This window comes from Perna viridis, chromosome 8 (assembly GCF_037379345.1).
Source record: "Perna viridis isolate PV_CMFRI_1.1 ecotype Kerala chromosome 8, ASM3737934v1, whole genome shotgun sequence".
Taxonomy (NCBI): Eukaryota; Metazoa; Mollusca; class Bivalvia; order Mytilida; family Mytilidae; genus Perna; species Perna viridis.
The window spans coordinates 43,918,070-43,937,516 of NC_142452.1; positions in this window are offsets into that span (position 1 = coordinate 43,918,070).

Sequence of the window (19,447 nt, forward strand, 5' to 3'; positions counted from 1 at the left end):
AATCTGCAAGATCACCAACAAGACGACATCAAAGCTGATTCCGTATCCAGGACTGACAGCTCACAAGTGGTAAAAGAAGATGGAAGTGGTGTGATTAAATCCAGTATGATCCCGCGGCCACGGTTCCTGAAAGCAGACAAAGAAAAGGTGACATCAAATAATTCTCATATTATTGAGAGTGAAAAGATGTTTGACATGTTCAACTTGGCGTACCAACAGCACAGGGAAACACCAAAAACTTGCAAGAGGCCATGGATGGAGCCACATAGTGACAGAAAATGGGGTGCCTGTATCATGTACAGAGTTCGGTGTGCAAACTGTTGGTTTGCGACTCCAACACTAGCAAAGTTGTACTCAGAAGTTGAAAACAACAAGCCGGGGCCAAATCCAGCCGGTACTTACATTGCGCTAGTTTCAGCAGGACTAGATAGTCCAATAGGAAGCACCAAGACCCAGGAGATTTTAGCGCGTGTAAGTGTTCCACCTCCACGCAAGAGTGGTATGCAGAGAAACACCGACCGAATTTCTAAAGTTATGGTAAAGCAGAACAAGGACGACATGAAAGATAAGGTTGAACAAGTGAAGGCATACAACAAAAAGAAGGGACAACCAGAAAATGTGATAGATGTGACCTTAGATGGCAGGTACCCAACTGCAACAAGGTCCAGCAGGAAGAAACCAGGGTTAAATGCATCACAGGCACAGATGCTTGCGATTGAACAAAATACTCCATGGAAGTTTGTAGTCGCAGCATCTTCACTAAACCAGCTATGTTGGAAGGGAGCTTGGCTCAGAGGAAAGGGATTTGATGCAGAGTGCCCAGGCCATGAAGGCTGTACTGCTACCCTTCATAGAACTACACCAATATCAGAATATGCCATGGGAAAAGAAATTGGAAATCAGCTTGCACTGCAAGGTATGCTTATCCGTTATGCCACAACAGATGGAGATGCACGTTCCGCTAAAGGAGTAGAAGATGCCATACATGTACTGTATCCTATGTGGGAAGTGCAGAGACTGGCTGACCCAGTACATCTAAGCCAACATCAATTCCGAGCGGGAATGCGAGCTGAGTTTAGTGAGACCATGTCTCATGGACAAACTAAAGAAGAGAACAAAGACTTGAAGAAAATGTTTGGCCTGGACTTGAAGTGTCGCAGTTCCATGATATTGAACCAGTTAATGAATGAATATAACAAGGACACAGAAAAAGTACGTAAAAAATTACCTGCCATCCTTTCAACTACAGTCCAGTGTTATGGTGGAGACTGTTCATCTTGCCTTAAGGAGTCTGTGGTATGCCAAGGTACAGTCAGTGATAACTGGTGGACCAGATCCTTTTACCTAAGCACTTACAACATCACTGTGCTGAAAATAGATGAAATTGATGAAATTATACTGCTAGAACTACTGAAAATGATACATAGTCAGGAAGCAGTCAATAGCATGAGAATGTTCCACACAACAAATAAAAATGAAGGAGTTCATCGTGCATTGAGTGTGAGTTTACCAAAAAATGTAACTCATGGAAAAAACATGGAAGGCAGACTTCATTCTGCAATACACAGGAACAACAACAGACCTGGTACATCAGCCAAGATGAAAAGCAAAGAGTTGAACATTAAAGTGTCCGAAGACTGTGAGACCTTCTTTGATAAAATGGACAGAGAGTATACTTACAAAAGGACTTATGAGCAGAAACCCGAAGTAAAGATAAGAAGGTTACAACAGGCAGCTGTCAGACTGGAGGAACACAAGATTCATAAAGAGCTCCACAAAAAGAGACCAGACTATGTAAAAGGGCAACTAGATCCTGTACCAGATGAGCTGATGCATGATGCATACTGCAAGAAGAAGATGCCTAAGTAAAAGACAGACAGCTTAAAAAAATCAAAGGTCCTTTTAAGGACCACCCAACTCTTCCAGAAAGATTTCTTATATCGATACGAATAAAATGAAATTGAATGAATAAATGAACACTTTCCCCTGCCCATTTTCTTTTAAATCCATTAAAATACCTAAATTATTATCTGGCATCTTAAGGTGCACTAAACAGGGCGGAAAAGGGGCAATGTGACCTATACATTACATTTCCCTTTCGACACACATGTTTGCCTACTGTTGTTGAAACCATGTGGTTCCAACACCAGATGGGCTACATTTATGCATTTGGTATTGTGGCACAGGTGTGATACATCAACAGCTGCTAACTGTGCAGCCCTATGCTGTATCATGTATGCAAGCCTGTGCACATATAACAATTTCCACCCAATGGCACCAGGAAATCTACAATTTATGACCCCATATTTGGTGTACATGACCCTGTCCAAATAAAACACTCTCCATTTAGCCCAAGGGCACATTTTTCCTCTAGCTTTTGATGGTACTTCTGAAAAAAGGCATCCATTTTGTAAAGTTACTTTTTCAAGCAAGATTGAGTAGGAATATTTCTCAAAAAGAGGATTTGGTACTCCTCAAAACCACAAAAAAAAGTCCGAATTTGAGATATCCAACCCCTATCTTTTGAAGAATGGCTAAATTATGCAAAATTTCCTCAAAATATAGTAAATTTGATATATTTCAATAGTACTGTACCTCTACTACACATATGAAACATAAAAATACTCACCAATATGAAAATGTAGCCATATCAGCTGTTTTTGTATGCAAACATACCTCTCTATTAGGCACGAAACCACAATTAATTTTCCCACTGTCTTCTTTATAGCCTTTCTGTAATTTAAAAAAATTCCACCGGCGCAATTCAATTCAGATTTTCAGGGATGGTAATTTGAACCTTCCAACAACTTATATAAAAATATCAAAAAAATTTACCTTTATTTTTTTCAAATTTTATGCATAAACACAGAGATACCCTAAAAAATGACCCAAAATGGCTTCTGGATGTCACAAACTTGACCTTTTTTGACCTGACCAAATCACAACCTAAATGTCAAATTTCTCATTTCAACACATCTACTAAAGTAATTTCATTATTCCTCTTCCATTTGAGCACAAAAAGTATGAGAAATTCTGAAAGGAAGTGTTTCTAAAAAAATTTTGAAAAATCCCCTATTATTATAGGAACTATATTCGTATACAACGAAAAGCTAAGGGCAGATAATTGTGGTCTCGTACCTAATTATTAGATGCGCCAAAGTTAAAATACTGTAATAAAAAACCATCTTCTGTTATTTCATCATATTTCCAATCATTCTGCAAAGTTCCGATCAAATCGGTCCATTATCATGTCCACAAACCAGCTTCAAAGACAGCTACCCAAAACTGTTTTCAGCTCTTCTTTCTTATCTGAAAAATTCAAAAAGTTAGATATGACCACTTTTATCAATATTGCAATAACTTTTTTACTTTTTGAGATATTTTCACAAACTAAAGTGTTTTTTTCTCTTGGATAATTATAGTATTTGAATTACAAATTTTCTTTTATCAAAATAGTTTTAAAGTGGTTTAATTTTTTTTTTTTCAAATTTCAAATATGGAAAAAAATAGAATTGAATCAAATGAAGCTAAAATTAAAAATACTTCTACTTCATAAAAAAAATATTATAAATTACTTGAATGATCCAGAAAACAGCCCCAATTTACAGATTCTTGATAAGTTGAAAAGTATTTGTGTAAATAATTATTTTCTACAGGTGCCGATATGACCAATAATCTAAAGGCTCAGGGTTGCATACTCATACATAAAGTTCTTCAGATAAGAAAATTTTTGAATAATTACACAGGTATTTTAGGAAATTTTCATCACAGCAAGTTTTTTTCTTCACATTTTAAAGAAAACAAAATTGATTTATCACATTTGGGTCTCAAAGAACGAAAATTATAATATAGTGGTGCAAAAATGGTCAATTAAATTTTTTTTTTTTTTTTTTTCTAAAGGCATTTTATTTTTTTTACTAGTATCTACTTAAAAAGTACAAAAACAATCCCAATCAAATATTTGTTATCAATAATACGGAATTAAACCACCATATTGGCTTTCTTTTGATGATTCTTTGAAAACCCCCCCTCACTCAGGGGGCGGTCTAGTATCCTATTAGGATCAAATTATCTGATGTAATGAGTAAAAGACTGCACCCTGAGCCTTATTAGAACTAAGTATACATTGTCAGCATCTAGAAATTCTCACCTAAACTATCAAAAGAACCAAAAAAGTACAAATAGTAGCCCTTTTGAGACTGAAATCATACCAAATTTTGTTGCGGAACCATACAAGAAGAAGATTCAAATATGTTTACTGATGGTAATACTCCACACAACAAAGGCAAAACTGGTCTAGCAGGAAGCCACAAGGTTAGTAATGCTGGACGGTTCAAGAAAGGTCATACTCCATGGTCGAAAGGTCTCGTTTTTGAGAATGCAGTTTCATCAGATGAAGAAGAGTCAAAAGCTTACATCCGAATGAATCTGCAAGATCACCAACAAGACGACATCAAAGCTGATTCCGTATCCAGGACTGACAGCTCACAAGTGGTAAAAGAAGATGGAAGTGGTGTGATTAAATCCAGTATGATCCCGCGGCCACGGTTCCTGAAAGCAGACAAAGAAAAGGTGACATCAAATAATTCTCATATTATTGAGAGTGAAAAGATGTTTGACATGTTCAACTTGGCGTACCAACAGCACAGGGAAACACCAAAAACTTGCAAGAGGCCATGGATGGAGCCACATAGTGACAGAAAATGGGGTGCCTGTATCATGTACAGAGTTCGGTGTGCAAACTGTTGGTTTGCGACTCCAACACTAGCAAAGTTGTACTCAGAAGTTGAAAACAACAAGCCGGGGCCAAATCCAGCCGGTACTTACATTGCGCTAGTTTCAGCAGGACTAGATAGTCCAATAGGAAGCACCAAGACCCAGGAGATTTTAGCGCGTGTAAGTGTTCCACCTCCACGCAAGAGTGGTATGCAGAGAAACACCGACCGAATTTCTAAAGTTATGGTAAAGCAGAACAAGGACGACATGAAAGATAAGGTTGAACAAGTGAAGGCATACAACAAAAAGAAGGGACAACCAGAAAATGTGATAGATGTGACCTTAGATGGCAGGTACCCAACTGCAACAAGGTCCAGCAGGAAGAAACCAGGGTTAAATGCATCACAGGCACAGATGCTTGCGATTGAACAAAATACTCCATGGAAGTTTGTAGTCGCAGCATCTTCACTAAACCAGCTATGTTGGAAGGGAGCTTGGCTCAGAGGAAAGGGATTTGATGCAGAGTGCCCAGGCCATGAAGGCTGTACTGCTACCCTTCATAGAACTACACCAATATCAGAATATGCCATGGGAAAAGAAATTGGAAATCAGCTTGCACTGCAAGGTATGCTTATCCGTTATGCCACAACAGATGGAGATGCACGTTCCGCTAAAGGAGTAGAAGATGCCATACATGTACTGTATCCTATGTGGGAAGTGCAGAGACTGGCTGACCCAGTACATCTAAGCCAACATCAATTCCGAGCGGGAATGCGAGCTGAGTTTAGTGAGACCATGTCTCATGGACAAACTAAAGAAGAGAACAAAGACTTGAAGAAAATGTTTGGCCTGGACTTGAAGTGTCGCAGTTCCATGATATTGAACCAGTTAATGAATGAATATAACAAGGACACAGAAAAAGTACGTAAAAAATTACCTGCCATCCTTTCAACTACAGTCCAGTGTTATGGTGGAGACTGTTCATCTTGCCTTAAGGAGTCTGTGGTATGCCAAGGTACAGTCAGTGATAACTGGTGGACCAGATCCTTTTACCTAAGCACTTACAACATCACTGTGCTGAAAATAGATGAAATTGATGAAATTATACTGCTAGAACTACTGAAAATGATACATAGTCAGGAAGCAGTCAATAGCATGAGAATGTTCCACACAACAAATAAAAATGAAGGAGTTCATCGTGCATTGAGTGTGAGTTTACCAAAAAATGTAACTCATGGAAAAAACATGGAAGGCAGACTTCATTCTGCAATACACAGGAACAACAACAGACCTGGTACATCAGCCAAGATGAAAAGCAAAGAGTTGAACATTAAAGTGTCCGAAGACTGTGAGACCTTCTTTGATAAAATGGACAGAGAGTATACTTACAAAAGGACTTATGAGCAGAAACCCGAAGTAAAGATAAGAAGGTTACAACAGGCAGCTGTCAGACTGGAGGAACACAAGATTCATAAAGAGCTCCACAAAAAGAGACCAGACTATGTAAAAGGGCAACTAGATCCTGTACCAGATGAGCTGATGCATGATGCATACTGCAAGAAGAAGATGCCTAAGTAAAAGACAGACAGCTTAAAAAAATCAAAGGTCCTTTTAAGGACCACCCAACTCTTCCAGAAAGATTTCTTATATCGATACGAATAAAATGAAATTGAATGAATAAATGAACACTTTCCCCTGCCCATTTTCTTTTAAATCCATTAAAATACCTAAATTATTATCTGGCATCTTAAGGTGCACTAAACAGGGCGGAAAAGGGGCAATGTGACCTATACATTACATTTCCCTTTCGACACACATGTTTGCCTACTGTTGTTGAAACCATGTGGTTCCAACACCAGATGGGCTACATTTATGCATTTGGTATTGTGGCACAGGTGTGATACATCAACAGCTGCTAACTGTGCAGCCCTATGCTGTATCATGTATGCAAGCCTGTGCACATATAACAATTTCCACCCAATGGCACCAGGAAATCTACAATTTATGACCCCATATTTGGTGTACATGACCCTGTCCAAATAAAACACTCTCCATTTAGCCCAAGGGCACATTTTTCCTCTAGCTTTTGATGGTACTTCTGAAAAAAGGCATCCATTTTGTAAAGTTACTTTTTCAAGCAAGATTGAGTAGGAATATTTCTCAAAAAGAGGATTTGGTACTCCTCAAAACCACAAAAAAAAGTCCGAATTTGAGATATCCAACCCCTATCTTTTGAAGAATGGCTAAATTATGCAAAATTTCCTCAAAATATAGTAAATTTGATATATTTCAATAGTACTGTACCTCTACTACACATATGAAACATAAAAATACTCACCAATATGAAAATGTAGCCATATCAGCTGTTTTTGTATGCAAACATACCTCTCTATTAGGCACGAAACCACAATTAATTTTCCCACTGTCTTCTTTATAGCCTTTCTGTAATTTAAAAAAATTCCACCGGCGCAATTCAATTCAGATTTTCAGGGATGGTAATTTGAACCTTCCAACAACTTATATAAAAATATCAAAAAAATTTACCTTTATTTTTTTCAAATTTTATGCATAAACACAGAGATACCCTAAAAAATGACCCAAAATGGCTTCTGGATGTCACAAACTTGACCTTTTTTGACCTGACCAAATCACAACCTAAATGTCAAATTTCTCATTTCAACACATCTACTAAAGTAATTTCATTATTCCTCTTCCATTTGAGCACAAAAAGTATGAGAAATTCTGAAAGGAAGTGTTTCTAAAAAAATTTTGAAAAATCCCCTATTATTATAGGAACTATATTCGTATACAACGAAAAGCTAAGGGCAGATAATTGTGGTCTCGTACCTAATTATTAGATGCGCCAAAGTTAAAATACTGTAATAAAAAACCATCTTCTGTTATTTCATCATATTTCCAATCATTCTGCAAAGTTCCGATCAAATCGGTCCATTATCATGTCCACAAACCAGCTTCAAAGACAGCTACCCAAAACTGTTTTCAGCTCTTCTTTCTTATCTGAAAAATTCAAAAAGTTAGATATGACCACTTTTATCAATATTGCAATAACTTTTTTACTTTTTGAGATATTTTCACAAACTAAAGTGTTTTTTTCTCTTGGATAATTATAGTATTTGAATTACAAATTTTCTTTTATCAAAATAGTTTTAAAGTGGTTTAATTTTTTTTTTTTCAAATTTCAAATATGGAAAAAAATAGAATTGAATCAAATGAAGCTAAAATTAAAAATACTTCTACTTCATAAAAAAAATATTATAAATTACTTGAATGATCCAGAAAACAGCCCCAATTTACAGATTCTTGATAAGTTGAAAAGTATTTGTGTAAATAATTATTTTCTACAGGTGCCGATATGACCAATAATCTAAAGGCTCAGGGTTGCATACTCATACATAAAGTTCTTCAGATAAGAAAATTTTTGAATAATTACACAGGTATTTTAGGAAATTTTCATCACAGCAAGTTTTTTTCTTCACATTTTAAAGAAAACAAAATTGATTTATCACATTTGGGTCTCAAAGAACGAAAATTATAATATAGTGGTGCAAAAATGGTCAATTAAATTTTTTTTTTTTTTTTTTTCTAAAGGCATTTTATTTTTTTTACTAGTATCTACTTAAAAAGTACAAAAACAATCCCAATCAAATATTTGTTATCAATAATACGGAATTAAACCACCATATTGGCTTTCTTTTGATGATTCTTTGAAAACCCCCCCTCACTCAGGGGGCGGTCTAGTATCCTATTAGGATCAAATTATCTGATGTAATGAGTAAAAGACTGCACCCTGAGCCTTATTAGAACTAAGTATACATTGTCAGCATCTAGAAATTCTCACCTAAACTATCAAAAGAACCAAAAAAGTACAAATAGTAGCCCTTTTGAGACTGAAATCATACCAAATTTTGTTGCGGAACCATACAAGAAGAAGATTCAAATATGTTTACTGATGGTAATACTCCACACAACAAAGGCAAAACTGGTCTAGCAGGAAGCCACAAGGTTAGTAATGCTGGACGGTTCAAGAAAGGTCATACTCCATGGTCGAAAGGTCTCGTTTTTGAGAATGCAGTTTCATCAGATGAAGAAGAGTCAAAAGCTTACATCCGAATGAATCTGCAAGATCACCAACAAGACGACATCAAAGCTGATTCCGTATCCAGGACTGACAGCTCACAAGTGGTAAAAGAAGATGGAAGTGGTGTGATTAAATCCAGTATGATCCCGCGGCCACGGTTCCTGAAAGCAGACAAAGAAAAGGTGACATCAAATAATTCTCATATTATTGAGAGTGAAAAGATGTTTGACATGTTCAACTTGGCGTACCAACAGCACAGGGAAACACCAAAAACTTGCAAGAGGCCATGGATGGAGCCACATAGTGACAGAAAATGGGGTGCCTGTATCATGTACAGAGTTCGGTGTGCAAACTGTTGGTTTGCGACTCCAACACTAGCAAAGTTGTACTCAGAAGTTGAAAACAACAAGCCGGGGCCAAATCCAGCCGGTACTTACATTGCGCTAGTTTCAGCAGGACTAGATAGTCCAATAGGAAGCACCAAGACCCAGGAGATTTTAGCGCGTGTAAGTGTTCCACCTCCACGCAAGAGTGGTATGCAGAGAAACACCGACCGAATTTCTAAAGTTATGGTAAAGCAGAACAAGGACGACATGAAAGATAAGGTTGAACAAGTGAAGGCATACAACAAAAAGAAGGGACAACCAGAAAATGTGATAGATGTGACCTTAGATGGCAGGTACCCAACTGCAACAAGGTCCAGCAGGAAGAAACTAGGGTTAAATGCATCACAGGCACAGATGCTTGCGATTGAACAAAATACTCCATGGAAGTTTGTAGTCGCAGCATCTTCACTAAACCAGCTATGTTGGAAGGGAGCTTGGCTCAGAGGAAAGGGATTTGATGCAGAGTGCCCAGGCCATGAAGGCTGTACTGCTACCCTTCATAGAACTACACCAATATCAGAATATGCCATGGGAAAAGAAATTGGAAATCAGCTTGCACTGCAAGGTATGCTTATCCGTTATGCCACAACAGATGGAGATGCACGTTCCGCTAAAGGAGTAGAAGATGCCATACATGTACTGTATCCTATGTGGGAAGTGCAGAGACTGGCTGACCCAGTACATCTAAGCCAACATCAATTCCGAGCGGGAATGCGAGCTGAGTTTAGTGAGACCATGTCTCATGGACAAACTAAAGAAGAGAACAAAGACTTGAAGAAAATGTTTGGCCTGGACTTGAAGTGTCGCAGTTCCATGATATTGAACCAGTTAATGAATGAATATAACAAGGACACAGAAAAAGTACGTAAAAAATTACCTGCCATCCTTTCAACTACAGTCCAGTGTTATGGTGGAGACTGTTCATCTTGCCTTAAGGAGTCTGTGGTATGCCAAGGTACAGTCAGTGATAACTGGTGGACCAGATCCTTTTACCTAAGCACTTACAACATCACTGTGCTGAAAATAGATGAAATTGATGAAATTATACTGCTAGAACTACTGAAAATGATACATAGTCAGGAAGCAGTCAATAGCATGAGAATGTTCCACACAACAAATAAAAATGAAGGAGTTCATCGTGCATTGAGTGTGAGTTTACCAAAAAATGTAACTCATGGAAAAAACATGGAAGGCAGACTTCATTCTGCAATACACAGGAACAACAACAGACCTGGTACATCAGCCAAGATGAAAAGCAAAGAGTTGAACATTAAAGTGTCCGAAGACTGTGAGACCTTCTTTGATAAAATGGACAGAGAGTATACTTACAAAAGGACTTATGAGCAGAAACCCGAAGTAAAGATAAGAAGGTTACAACAGGCAGCTGTCAGACTGGAGGAACACAAGATTCATAAAGAGCTCCACAAAAAGAGACCAGACTATGTAAAAGGGCAACTAGATCCTGTACCAGATGAGCTGATGCATGATGCATACTGCAAGAAGAAGATGCCTAAGTAAAAGACAGACAGCTTAAAAAAATCAAAGGTCCTTTTAAGGACCACCCAACTCTTCCAGAAAGATTTCTTATATCGATACGAATAAAATGAAATTGAATGAATAAATGAACACTTTCCCCTGCCCATTTTCTTTTAAATCCATTAAAATACCTAAATTATTATCTGGCATCTTAAGGTGCACTAAACAGGGCGGAAAAGGGGCAATGTGACCTATACATTACATTTCCCTTTCGACACACATGTTTGCCTACTGTTGTTGAAACCATGTGGTTCCAACACCAGATGGGCTACATTTATGCATTTGGTATTGTGGCACAGGTGTGATACATCAACAGCTGCTAACTGTGCAGCCCTATGCTGTATCATGTATGCAAGCCTGTGCACATATAACAATTTCCACCCAATGGCACCAGGAAATCTACAATTTATGACCCCATATTTGGTGTACATGACCCTGTCCAAATAAAACACTCTCCATTTAGCCCAAGGGCACATTTTTCCTCTAGCTTTTGATGGTACTTCTGAAAAAAGGCATCCATTTTGTAAAGTTACTTTTTCAAGCAAGATTGAGTAGGAATATTTCTCAAAAAGAGGATTTGGTACTCCTCAAAACCACAAAAAAAAGTCCGAATTTGAGATATCCAACCCCTATCTTTTGAAGAATGGCTAAATTATGCAAAATTTCCTCAAAATATAGTAAATTTGATATATTTCAATAGTACTGTACCTCTACTACACATATGAAACATAAAAATACTCACCAATATGAAAATGTAGCCATATCAGCTGTTTTTGTATGCAAACATACCTCTCTATTAGGCACGAAACCACAATTAATTTTCCCACTGTCTTCTTTATAGCCTTTCTGTAATTTAAAAAAATTCCACCGGCGCAATTCAATTCAGATTTTCAGGGATGGTAATTTGAACCTTCCAACAACTTATATAAAAATATCAAAAAAATTTACCTTTATTTTTTTCAAATTTTATGCATAAACACAGAGATACCCTAAAAAATGACCCAAAATGGCTTCTGGATGTCACAAACTTGACCTTTTTTGACCTGACCAAATCACAACCTAAATGTCAAATTTCTCATTTCAACACATCTACTAAAGTAATTTCATTATTCCTCTTCCATTTGAGCACAAAAAGTATGAGAAATTCTGAAAGGAAGTGTTTCTAAAAAAATTTTGAAAAATCCCCTATTATTATAGGAACTATATTCGTATACAACGAAAAGCTAAGGGCAGATAATTGTGGTCTCGTACCTAATTATTAGATGCGCCAAAGTTAAAATACTGTAATAAAAAACCATCTTCTGTTATTTCATCATATTTCCAATCATTCTGCAAAGTTCCGATCAAATCGGTCCATTATCATGTCCACAAACCAGCTTCAAAGACAGCTACCCAAAACTGTTTTCAGCTCTTCTTTCTTATCTGAAAAATTCAAAAAGTTAGATATGACCACTTTTATCAATATTGCAATAACTTTTTTACTTTTTGAGATATTTTCACAAACTAAAGTGTTTTTTTCTCTTGGATAATTATAGTATTTGAATTACAAATTTTCTTTTATCAAAATAGTTTTAAAGTGGTTTAATTTTTTTTTTTTCAAATTTCAAATATGGAAAAAAATAGAATTGAATCAAATGAAGCTAAAATTAAAAATACTTCTACTTCATAAAAAAAATATTATAAATTACTTGAATGATCCAGAAAACAGCCCCAATTTACAGATTCTTGATAAGTTGAAAAGTATTTGTGTAAATAATTATTTTCTACAGGTGCCGATATGACCAATAATCTAAAGGCTCAGGGTTGCATACTCATACATAAAGTTCTTCAGATAAGAAAATTTTTGAATAATTACACAGGTATTTTAGGAAATTTTCATCACAGCAAGTTTTTTTCTTCACATTTTAAAGAAAACAAAATTGATTTATCACATTTGGGTCTCAAAGAACGAAAATTATAATATAGTGGTGCAAAAATGGTCAATTAAATTTTTTTTTTTTTTTTTTTCTAAAGGCATTTTATTTTTTTTACTAGTATCTACTTAAAAAGTACAAAAACAATCCCAATCAAATATTTGTTATCAATAATACGGAATTAAACCACCATATTGGCTTTCTTTTGATGATTCTTTGAAAACCCCCCCTCACTCAGGGGGCGGTCTAGTATCCTATTAGGATCAAATTATCTGATGTAATGAGTAAAAGACTGCACCCTGAGCCTTATTAGAACTAAGTATACATTGTCAGCATCTAGAAATTCTCACCTAAACTATCAAAAGAACCAAAAAAGTACAAATAGTAGCCCTTTTGAGACTGAAATCATACCAAATTTTGTTGCGGAACCATACAAGAAGAAGATTCAAATATGTTTACTGATGGTAATACTCCACACAACAAAGGCAAAACTGGTCTAGCAGGAAGCCACAAGGTTAGTAATGCTGGACGGTTCAAGAAAGGTCATACTCCATGGTCGAAAGGTCTCGTTTTTGAGAATGCAGTTTCATCAGATGAAGAAGAGTCAAAAGCTTACATCCGAATGAATCTGCAAGATCACCAACAAGACGACATCAAAGCTGATTCCGTATCCAGGACTGACAGCTCACAAGTGGTAAAAGAAGATGGAAGTGGTGTGATTAAATCCAGTATGATCCCGCGGCCACGGTTCCTGAAAGCAGACAAAGAAAAGGTGACATCAAATAATTCTCATATTATTGAGAGTGAAAAGATGTTTGACATGTTCAACTTGGCGTACCAACAGCACAGGGAAACACCAAAAACTTGCAAGAGGCCATGGATGGAGCCACATAGTGACAGAAAATGGGGTGCCTGTATCATGTACAGAGTTCGGTGTGCAAACTGTTGGTTTGCGACTCCAACACTAGCAAAGTTGTACTCAGAAGTTGAAAACAACAAGCCGGGGCCAAATCCAGCCGGTACTTACATTGCGCTAGTTTCAGCAGGACTAGATAGTCCAATAGGAAGCACCAAGACCCAGGAGATTTTAGCGCGTGTAAGTGTTCCACCTCCACGCAAGAGTGGTATGCAGAGAAACACCGACCGAATTTCTAAAGTTATGGTAAAGCAGAACAAGGACGACATGAAAGATAAGGTTGAACAAGTGAAGGCATACAACAAAAAGAAGGGACAACCAGAAAATGTGATAGATGTGACCTTAGATGGCAGGTACCCAACTGCAACAAGGTCCAGCAGGAAGAAACCAGGGTTAAATGCATCACAGGCACAGATGCTTGCGATTGAACAAAATACTCCATGGAAGTTTGTAGTCGCAGCATCTTCACTAAACCAGCTATGTTGGAAGGGAGCTTGGCTCAGAGGAAAGGGATTTGATGCAGAGTGCCCAGGCCATGAAGGCTGTACTGCTACCCTTCATAGAACTACACCAATATCAGAATATGCCATGGGAAAAGAAATTGGAAATCAGCTTGCACTGCAAGGTATGCTTATCCGTTATGCCACAACAGATGGAGATGCACGTTCCGCTAAAGGAGTAGAAGATGCCATACATGTACTGTATCCTATGTGGGAAGTGCAGAGACTGGCTGACCCAGTACATCTAAGCCAACATCAATTCCGAGCGGGAATGCGAGCTGAGTTTAGTGAGACCATGTCTCATGGACAAACTAAAGAAGAGAACAAAGACTTGAAGAAAATGTTTGGCCTGGACTTGAAGTGTCGCAGTTCCATGATATTGAACCAGTTAATGAATGAATATAACAAGGACACAGAAAAAGTACGTAAAAAATTACCTGCCATCCTTTCAACTACAGTCCAGTGTTATGGTGGAGACTGTTCATCTTGCCTTAAGGAGTCTGTGGTATGCCAAGGTACAGTCAGTGATAACTGGTGGACCAGATCCTTTTACCTAAGCACTTACAACATCACTGTGCTGAAAATAGATGAAATTGATGAAATTATACTGCTAGAACTACTGAAAATGATACATAGTCAGGAAGCAGTCAATAGCATGAGAATGTTCCACACAACAAATAAAAATGAAGGAGTTCATCGTGCATTGAGTGTGAGTTTACCAAAAAATGTAACTCATGGAAAAAACATGGAAGGCAGACTTCATTCTGCAATACACAGGAACAACAACAGACCTGGTACATCAGCCAAGATGAAAAGCAAAGAGTTGAACATTAAAGTGTCCGAAGACTGTGAGACCTTCTTTGATAAAATGGACAGAGAGTATACTTACAAAAGGACTTATGAGCAGAAACCCGAAGTAAAGATAAGAAGGTTACAACAGGCAGCTGTCAGACTGGAGGAACACAAGATTCATAAAGAGCTCCACAAAAAGAGACCAGACTATGTAAAAGGGCAACTAGATCCTGTACCAGATGAGCTGATGCATGATGCATACTGCAAGAAGAAGATGCCTAAGTAAAAGACAGACAGCTTAAAAAAATCAAAGGTCCTTTTAAGGACCACCCAACTCTTCCAGAAAGATTTCTTATATCGATACGAATAAAATGAAATTGAATGAATAAATGAACACTTTCCCCTGCCCATTTTCTTTTAAATCCATTAAAATACCTAAATTATTATCTGGCATCTTAAGGTGCACTAAACAGGGCGGAAAAGGGGCAATGTGACCTATACATTACATTTCCCTTTCGACACACATGTTTGCCTACTGTTGTTGAAACCATGTGGTTCCAACACCAGATGGGCTACATTTATGCATTTGGTATTGTGGCACAGGTGTGATACATCAACAGCTGCTAACTGTGCAGCCCTATGCTGTATCATGTATGCAAGCCTGTGCACATATAACAATTTCCACCCAATGGCACCAGGAAATCTACAATTTATGACCCCATATTTGGTGTACATGACCCTGTCCAAATAAAACACTCTCCATTTAGCCCAAGGGCACATTTTTCCTCTAGCTTTTGATGGTACTTCTGAAAAAAGGCATCCATTTTGTAAAGTTACTTTTTCAAGCAAGATTGAGTAGGAATATTTCTCAAAAAGAGGATTTGGTACTCCTCAAAACCACAAAAAAAAGTCCGAATTTGAGATATCCAACCCCTATCTTTTGAAGAATGGCTAAATTATGCAAAATTTCCTCAAAATATAGTAAATTTGATATATTTCAATAGTACTGTACCTCTACTACACATATGAAACATAAAAATACTCACCAATATGAAAATGTAGCCATATCAGCTGTTTTTGTATGCAAACATACCTCTCTATTAGGCACGAAACCACAATTAATTTTCCCACTGTCTTCTTTATAGCCTTTCTGTAATTTAAAAAAATTCCACCGGCGCAATTCAATTCAGATTTTCAGGGATGGTAATTTGAACCTTCCAACAACTTATATAAAAATATCAAAAAAATTTACCTTTATTTTTTTCAAATTTTATGCATAAACACAGAGATACCCTAAAAAATGACCCAAAATGGCTTCTGGATGTCACAAACTTGACCTTTTTTGACCTGACCAAATCACAACCTAAATGTCAAATTTCTCATTTCAACACATCTACTAAAGTAATTTCATTATTCCTCTTCCATTTGAGCACAAAAAGTATGAGAAATTCTGAAAGGAAGTGTTTCTAAAAAAATTTTGAAAAATCCCCTATTATTATAGGAACTATATTCGTATACAACGAAAAGCTAAGGGCAGATAATTGTGGTCTCGTACCTAATTATTAGATGCGCCAAAGTTAAAATACTGTAATAAAAAACCATCTTCTGTTATTTCATCATATTTCCAATCATTCTGCAAAGTTCCGATCAAATCGGTCCATTATCATGTCCACAAACCAGCTTCAAAGACAGCTACCCAAAACTGTTTTCAGCTCTTCTTTCTTATCTGAAAAATTCAAAAAGTTAGATATGACCACTTTTATCAATATTGCAATAACTTTTTTACTTTTTGAGATATTTTCACAAACTAAAGTGTTTTTTTCTCTTGGATAATTATAGTATTTGAATTACAAATTTTCTTTTATCAAAATAGTTTTAAAGTGGTTTAATTTTTTTTTTTTCAAATTTCAAATATGGAAAAAAATAGAATTGAATCAAATGAAGCTAAAATTAAAAATACTTCTACTTCATAAAAAAAATATTATAAATTACTTGAATGATCCAGAAAACAGCCCCAATTTACAGATTCTTGATAAGTTGAAAAGTATTTGTGTAAATAATTATTTTCTACAGGTGCCGATATGACCAATAATCTAAAGGCTCAGGGTTGCATACTCATACATAAAGTTCTTCAGATAAGAAAATTTTTGAATAATTACACAGGTATTTTAGGAAATTTTCATCACAGCAAGTTTTTTTCTTCACATTTTAAAGAAAACAAAATTGATTTATCACATTTGGGTCTCAAAGAACGAAAATTATAATATAGTGGTGCAAAAATGGTCAATTAAATTTTTTTTTTTTTTTTTTTCTAAAGGCATTTTATTTTTTTTACTAGTATCTACTTAAAAAGTACAAAAACAATCCCAATCAAATATTTGTTATCAATAATACGGAATTAAACCACCATATTGGCTTTCTTTTGATGATTCTTTGAAAACCCCCCCTCACTCAGGGGGCGGTCTAGTATCCTATTAGGATCAAATTATCTGATGTAATGAGTAAAAGACTGCACCCTGAGCCTTATTAGAACTAAGTATACATTGTCAGCATCTAGAAATTCTCACCTAAACTATCAAAAGAACCAAAAAAGTACAAATAGTAGCCCTTTTGAGACTGAAATCATACCAAATTTTGTTGCGGAACCATACAAGAAGAAGATTCAAATATGTTTACTGATGGTAATACTCCACACAACAAAGGCAAAACTGGTCTAGCAGGAAGCCACAAGGTTAGTAATGCTGGACGGTTCAAGAAAGGTCATACTCCATGGTCGAAAGGTCTCGTTTTTGAGAATGCAGTTTCATCAGATGAAGAAGAGTCAAAAGCTTACATCCGAATGAATCTGCAAGATCACCAACAAGACGACATCAAAGCTGATTCCGTATCCAGGACTGACAGCTCACAAGTGGTAAAAGAAGATGGAAGTGGTGTGATTAAATCCAGTATGATCCCGCGGCCACGGTTCCTGAAAGCAGACAAAGAAAAGGTGACATCAAATAATTCTCATATTATTGAGAGTGAAAAGATGTTTGACATGTTCAACTTGGCGTACCAACAGCACAGGGAAACACCAAAAACTTGCAAGAGGCCATGGATGGAGCCACATAGTGACAGAAAATGGGGTGCCTGTATCATGTACAGAGTTCGGTGTGCAAACTGTTGGTTTGCGACTCCAACACTAGCAAAGTTGTACTCAGAAGTTGAAAACAACAAGCCGGGGCCAAATCCAGCCGGTACTTACATTGCGCTAGTTTCAGCAGGACTAGATAGTCCAATAGGAAGCACCAAGACCCAGGAGATTTTAGCGCGTGTAAGTGTTCCACCTCCACGCAAGAGTGGTATGCAGAGAAACACCGACCGAATTTCTAAAGTTATGGTAAAGCAGAACAAGGACGACATGAAAGATAAGGTTGAACAAGTGAAGGCATACAACAAAAAGAAGGGACAACCAGAAAATGTGATAGATGTGACCTTAGATGGCAGGTACCCAACTGCAACAAGGTCCAGCAGGAAGAAACCAGGGTTAAATGCATCACAGGCACAGATGCTTGCGATTGAACAAAATACTCCATGGAAGTTTGTAGTCGCAGCATCTTCACTAAACCAGCTATGTTGGAAGGGAGCTTGGCTCAGAGGAAAGGGATTTGATGCAGAGTGCCCAGGCCATGAAGGCTGTACTGCTACCCTTCATAGAACTACACCAATATCAGAATATGCCATGGGAAAAGAAATTGGAAATCAGCTTGCACTGCAAGGTATGCTTATCCGTTATGCCACAACAGATGGAGATGCACGTTCCGCTAAAGGAGTAGAAGATGCCATACATGTACTGTATCCTATGTGGGAAGTGCAGAGACTGGCTGACCCAGTACATCTAAGCCAACATCAATTCCGAGCGGGAATGCGAGCTGAGTTTAGTGAGACCATGTCTCATGGACAAACTAAAGAAGAGAACAAAGACTTGAAGAAAATGTTTGGCCTGGACTTGAAGTGTCGCAGTTCCATGATATTGAACCAGTTAATGAATGAATATAACAAGGACACAGAAAAAGTACGTAAAAAATTACCTGCCATCCTTTCAACTACAGTCCAGTGTTATGGTGGAGACTGTTCATCTTGCCTTAAGGAGTCTGTGGTATGCCAAGGTACAGTCAGTGATAACTGGTGGACCAGATCCTTTTACCTAAGCACTTACAACATCACTGTGCTGAAAATAGATGAAATTGATGAAATTATACTGCTAGAACTACTGAAAATGATACATAGTCAGGAAGCAGTCAATAGCATGAGAATGTTCCACACAACAAATAAAAATGAAGGAGTTCATCGTGCATTGAGTGTGAGTTTACCAAAAAATGTAACTCATGGAAAAAACATGGAAGGCAGACTTCATTCTGCAATACACAGGAACAACAACAGACCTGGTACATCAGCCAAGATGAAAAGCAAAGAGTTGAACATTAAAGTGTCCGAAGACTGTGAGACCTTCTTTGATAAAATGGACAGAGAGTATACTTACAAAAGGACTTATGAGCAGAAACCCGAAGTAAAGATAAGAAGGTTACAACAGGCAGCTGTCAGACTGG